The sequence below is a fragment of the Dysidea avara genome, chromosome 10 (assembly GCF_963678975.1).
Source record: "Dysidea avara chromosome 10, odDysAvar1.4, whole genome shotgun sequence".
In the NCBI taxonomy this organism is placed as follows: Eukaryota; Metazoa; Porifera; class Demospongiae; order Dictyoceratida; family Dysideidae; genus Dysidea; species Dysidea avara.
The window spans coordinates 19,555,421-19,561,502 of NC_089281.1; the positions used below are offsets into that span (position 1 = coordinate 19,555,421).

The 6,082-nt window shown below is 38.0% G+C and overlaps 1 long non-coding RNA gene across 3 annotated transcripts; it reads left to right on the forward strand.

Annotated features, from left to right (window-relative positions):
* Window positions 1-1,983: 1,983 nt before the first annotated feature.
* Window positions 1,984-3,166, forward strand: LOC136268624 (uncharacterized). 3 transcript variants are annotated; one of them, XR_010707071.1, is made up of 4 exons: window positions 1,984-2,368; window positions 2,428-2,508; window positions 2,588-2,644; window positions 2,697-3,166. It is a non-coding gene; the product is annotated as an uncharacterized lncRNA (long non-coding RNA). The 3 variants fall into 3 exon arrangements; XR_010707070.1 differs by having other exon boundaries at window positions 2,015-2,368; window positions 2,428-2,644; window positions 2,697-2,922; window positions 2,975-3,166; XR_010707069.1 differs by having other exon boundaries at window positions 2,428-2,644.
* Window positions 3,167-6,082: the final 2,916 nt, after the last annotated feature.

Below are 6,082 nucleotides of genomic sequence, written 5' to 3' on the forward strand. Positions count from 1 at the left end.
AACAAGACAAGACTGAGTATCATCAATATTACTTACAGAATTTTACTACAATCTGTCAATTTCCAACAATTCATGAAATAATTGTAAATAGCGTGCTGATTCAAAACATCAAAATTTTACTTTATACTAGTGATGCACTGATTAATCGGTAAATAATCGGAAATTGGTTTATTGGCCACATTTCAGCAATATCGGTATCAGTAATTATTAGTAGATTATTTAGCTGATTAATTTTACTGACCCTGATGGTATTGTTTTCATAAGAATAACACAAAAATGAAGTTTAAAAATGGCAATTTTACAAAATAATATTATGTGTGAAATTTTGGTAAACATAAACATTCGATCAGTTATCGGTATTGGCCATTATATGATTTTCAATATCGGCTAATCAGATAATCAGCAAAATCTCTTATCGGTACATCATTACTTTGTACAACTGTTTATAGCTAGCATTCAGACAGACACACAGCTTGTCAGTGTATGACATGCTCGCAAAATATTTTCATGGTTGGGAACTGTAGTGAATGGTCAACAACTTAACTGTGTTCGCTTTTTTTTATTCGGCTGTACATGTACACGTACACACACCTTTCTGTGGCCACTTATACTATGATGATCCGACTGTGGTTGCAAGAGACCTAGGTCTCATAACACAGCAAAAATAGTGCTCCAATACAACCTATATGAACTCTGTCTTTAATCAGCATTAAAACAACTAATTCAAAAAGTCCCTGCATTGAGAGAAAATGGACCTGTGACAAACCTATATCCAATGCTCAGTATCGGGTCTTGTGCATGGTCTCATTTCAGTTGTCTATGCATAGGTAAAGACCAAAATATAGACAGCATAAATACAGGCAGTATGAATTACGAATTGTAATATATTACCAGGGGCGTAGCTAGCCAGAAGGTGATGGAGGGGCAGGCATGCCCCCACGAAACATTCAAAATCATTCATGATTGCAAAAAAAAGGCTAATAACCCAATGGTGGGCTAGCCAACATACGGTGTTGTATTATTACAGCTTAAATAACTAGCTACGTAACTATTTCAGTACTGATTGCTTCCAATCGAGGTAGCTACATTCGTCAAGCATCATCGCACGTGCCACAACTGTACTCCAACAAATTCATCCACAGTCCGGTAGAGCTAATACTTTAGTGCAAATACAAACGTTAGCCACAGCCTGTGCTGCAGTTCTAGCACACTGCTGACAGGATGACGTATTCATTCACTTCACTCGGCGAAATTCAAATGAAATGTATTGCATGAAATCCCACCTGTCTTGCTAGCAGAACTTGTAAGCTTGACTGATCCACCTGACTGACTGACAAAGTAAAAACAGACTGCACTGTCGTACTTACAAAGGTCCAGTGTGATCGACTCGATAATGGTACATTTATTTAGCTAACGCTTTATCACCTCGTAGGCAGTAGGCTCATAGCCTCATCTGGTCTCCTTTGTCACTTGTGAGTTGTGACTCCTGTCGAGGAGAAACGGGTCACTCTTTAGATTCGAAAATGTTCGATCACGCGAGTAATCTAGGCTAAATATAGAAGTATGTCTCTAATATTTTCGTTCGATGGATTCACGAGCGAGTTGAATGTTGTGTGTGCGCATTCACTAGCAACCCCTGGTGATACCGCGTAGTGGTGTACATAATTTACAGGCATTTGCATGTCGGTTTAATACTGGTAAACTTGTGACGAAGGTTTAAAAAAAATCATTTAGTGATGGGGGGGCAAATGCCCCCCCCCCTTAGCTACGCCTCTGTATATTACTAGTATTAGTATTTGTCTTACAGGAAAGAAGGCTCAAGGAGCCTGTAAAGCCTGATCTGTACAAAAAGAATTACGCTGCATGGACTTATCTCATTTATTCTTTCTCTCCTCAATACTGAAACTAGCCTCGAAACTAGCACACCTAGCCTACACGAGACGCCGAAAAAGATGGTGGTGAAATCAGCAAACCTGTGTTAGTATGTATAGATAATCACCAAGCATAGCAGTAAAGTCAAGTTACCTTCCTCGATTCATTCCCGCCACGTAGCTTGTTCTCCCGGTGGACTAGTGAAGATGTGGTCACCGAATACGCCCGGATTGTATAGTAAACGCACGTGATCACGAGATAGCAGCGGAAGATTTTGAAAGCCGGCCCAACAGTGAACATGAGGCTCGACGTAAGCTCTACATGTGTCAATTGCTTTCTAAGGTATCGAAACCATGACACAGTGGAAGAGTTGCTGTGTAGCTGCGTAGTAGTTACGCCGGATATACTAAACGAGATACTCCACGCCGGGCAGTCGCTGGTCAGTGTGATGACAGAACAGCGTAACTGGGATGAGCCAGCGTGGATTTTAATTTTTGTACGTTACATATTACTTAAGTAAAAATAGACGTAAATTTAATTTGAAATATTTCCTAGCAAAGAAGGGTTTACATTGGCATCCAATCATGACGCGGAAGAAATAAACAGTTGACCGCAATCTTGAATGTCTTCCTACAGGTAAATGTGTTCTATGATGTTGGTTCCACAAAGGGACGATTTTAGACTACTATACTTAAAGTTGTGCCTACACATGCAGCGTTGATCATCTTCAAGGAATTCAGTTGTGCATGTGTACTGAAAAATCTCGGATTAGGTATGTACAAAAAAAAATTGGAGTGTTATCTGTTGTTTTTCATATAAAGCAGGTATAAATCAATTTCATTTCCACCTGTAATGTGCTTATGAGATTATCGTATTGGTCATCCACTTGTCCTCTGTTAACATCAAATGTCGAGCTGGCCTACTCTAAGGTTACCATGAATGTGGCACTCTCAAGTGATTTGTTCAGTAGTCGGTAATTCTAGCCAGTACTGGGGTGGTGGTAAGGGCAGTCTATCAGTCTGAAGAAAAGAAATCATTGCTCTGGCACAGGTAAAATTTGATCCAGGTCATGTCTCAGTTGTAATAAAGTTCAGTTTCACAGGGTCATTCTTCTGTCACATGTTATTGTGCTTCGTTTCTTCTATGTTCTCTGTCAGCAACTGCACACTGGTCCATTTCCTGTAAGTATAGTACAATACAACAATAATGGACAAAACAGTATGCATAAAGTTAATGCACTTTAACTATTTTGTACTATTCGACATATGCTAAATAATTATTATTTTAATGTATACAGGGGAAGTTGTACTATGCTATCAGCAACAAAAAAAATTGTCTGTGTGGTGCTCGATTTATATATTTTTTTATATTTTATAATTGTAAGACTCATATGCATGAGCATAGTACAATGATTAGTTACAAATTAAATTAGAATGTAAGTAAATAAGTAAGTAAATTAATTAAGTATAAGTAATTAAGTAAGTAAATTAATTAAGGATAAGTAATTAAGTAATTGAAGAGATCACTAGTGTACAAGTGTAGAGAATTGTTGTAGAGTTGGTGCATTGACAGTGACACTTGGTAAAGCATTCCACTGAGGGACTACTCGTGGAAAGAAACTGTACTTATAGCTGTTAACTGTTGAAGATATTGTAACAAATCTTTTGTTGTGACCTCTAGTGATAAGAGAGTTTTTAATCATACATTCTGGGAGTGAAACATCTATTAAACCATTTAAGATTTTATAAAGGACGCATAGAGACTGAATATCTCGTCTTTTCTTCAAACTGTCCCACTGTAAAGTTGATAACATTTCACCAACACTGCTGTATCTGTTAAAATCAGACATCACATATCTAGCAGCTCTCCTTTGAACAGATTCTAATTTGTTAATGTTAATGTTGGTATAGGGGGACCAAACAAAAGCTGCGTACTCCAAAATTGGTCTGACATATGTACAATAAGCGTCAACTCTAATATTCCTCTGACAGAAATGAGTGTTTCTTCTTATAAATGCTAGGGCAGAGTTGGCTCTTTTACAGATACACTCAATATGCTTGTTGAAAGTAAGTTTACTGTCTAATGTAAGTCCTAAGTATTTAGCTTCCTGTACATGGGCAAGCATTTGATCATACAGTGTGTAGTGTGTGACAGTTGGATGCACTTTGTGAGTAATTGTTAAAACAACACATTTAATTGGGTTAAATTGCATAAACCATTTGTTTGCCCAGTGTTCCAGACAATGTAAATCATTCTGTATAACATCGGAGTCATGCTTAGAGTGAATTTGGCGATACAATAGACAGTTGTCTGCAAATAGGCGACAAGTAGATTTGATACAGCTGGGTAAGTCATTTATAAAAACAAGGAACAGTAAGGGGCCCAATACAGAGCCCTGAGGTACTCCACTGGTAACATTGACAACTTCTGAAATAGAACCATCACAAACAACTTGCTGTTTACGGTTGGTTAAAAAAGACTGAATCCAGTTAATTGTCTCTCCAGTAATTCCGTAGTACCTTAACAGTAAGAGTTTATGGGAAACTTTGTCGAAAGCCTTGCTGAAATCCAGCAGTATGCAATCAGTTTGTGCATTGTCATTTAAACTGGATGCTAAGTCATGGACGGTTAATAGTATATAGTTGAAGATCAGCAGAGCGTTTTTGGCGGAAGCCAAACTGATTGGTTGAGAGGATATTGTTACGTTCTAAATGACCCATCACATGTGAGTAAATAATGTGCTCTAAAGTTTTACATAATAAAGAAGTGAGTGAAATGGGCCTGTAGATTCAGTCAGGTAATAAAAGATCAATGTGTTGCTTATATTAATTGCTCTTAAACCATTGCAGGCAATGAGCAAGGGATACTTACAGTTTATAGCTGAACAAGCCGACACATGTAGCTAGCTACTTTCACTGTCACGGGACAGCAGCATGCAGCCACCTTCGCGAGTCCGCGATGATAGAAAGATTGAACCTACTTAACGATTTTAATTGTGCAAAATTAATGGTTGTACCATCAGTTGACCTCTATTCTATAATTAACAATAATCGTTGTACCCTTATATGGCGAACAATGAATAATCTATTAGCACTATACGACTGTAGACGTCGCGTGATACGAGGCACGATACGAGCCTCGTCTAAAGGAGTGGTGCCATTACGACAGATATGCTTTTAGACGAAGAATATAGACGTTCGCGTATTCATATCGTCTAGTAAAAAAAGACGACGTTAGATACGTATGTACGCGCCGCGTATCAGGGTAGCTGAAATGCTGTGATACCAAAACAGCTATTTCTCAAGAACAATAAACGACTGGAACATACTACCAACTGATACAATTGAAATTGTAGATACTTATCTATTTATGACTAGACTCCAATCATATTGTACCTAATGTATTTGTGTTTATGGGATTCCTGAGCACACCAGTAGGGCTGACTGCTCAGTAAACAATGACAATAATAATAATAATAATAATAAGGAGCCTGTGGTTTGGAGGAGCCTGTGGTTTGAAGGAGCCTGTGGTTTGAAGGAGCCTGTGGTTTGCGAAGAAAAGATGGATGATCCATCTTCTGAGACCCTGATTGCTGATGTAAGTGACTTCTCCCCTTGCCTTGAGTCTGACAATATTGAACATGTGTGGTGCTACATTAGTGAACTTATCAAGGATGGGATAAAACAGTTTATACCCACTGTTAGAGTCAATCGCTACAATCAGCCTAAATGGTTCAACTCTTCTATTAGACACAATATTAATCGTGTTCGAACTCTTAGACGTAAATACAATAAGCATCCCTCTGAACAGAATAAACTCAAACTTGAAAATAACGAAACACTACTCCAAGCTGAAATAAGCAATGCTAAGGCTGACTATGAATCTACTTTGATCTCTAACTTTTCCTACAGCAACTCTAAAATCTATAAGTACATTCGAAGTTTAACAAATTCCAATTGTATTCCTTGTTCTGTTTATTATGACTCCATCTCTGCCAACTCTGACTCAGCTAAAGCCTCCCTTTTCAACAAATATTTTTACTCAGTATTCACCAAAGCATCAAGCCATCCTGTACCCCCTGATGACATTGATCATCATACTATGTTATCTGAGTTCAATATATCTGATAGTGAAGTACTTAACGTTCTTCTTAATTTAGATACCACCAAAGCCATGGGACCTGATGGAATACCACCAATTGTTTTACAAA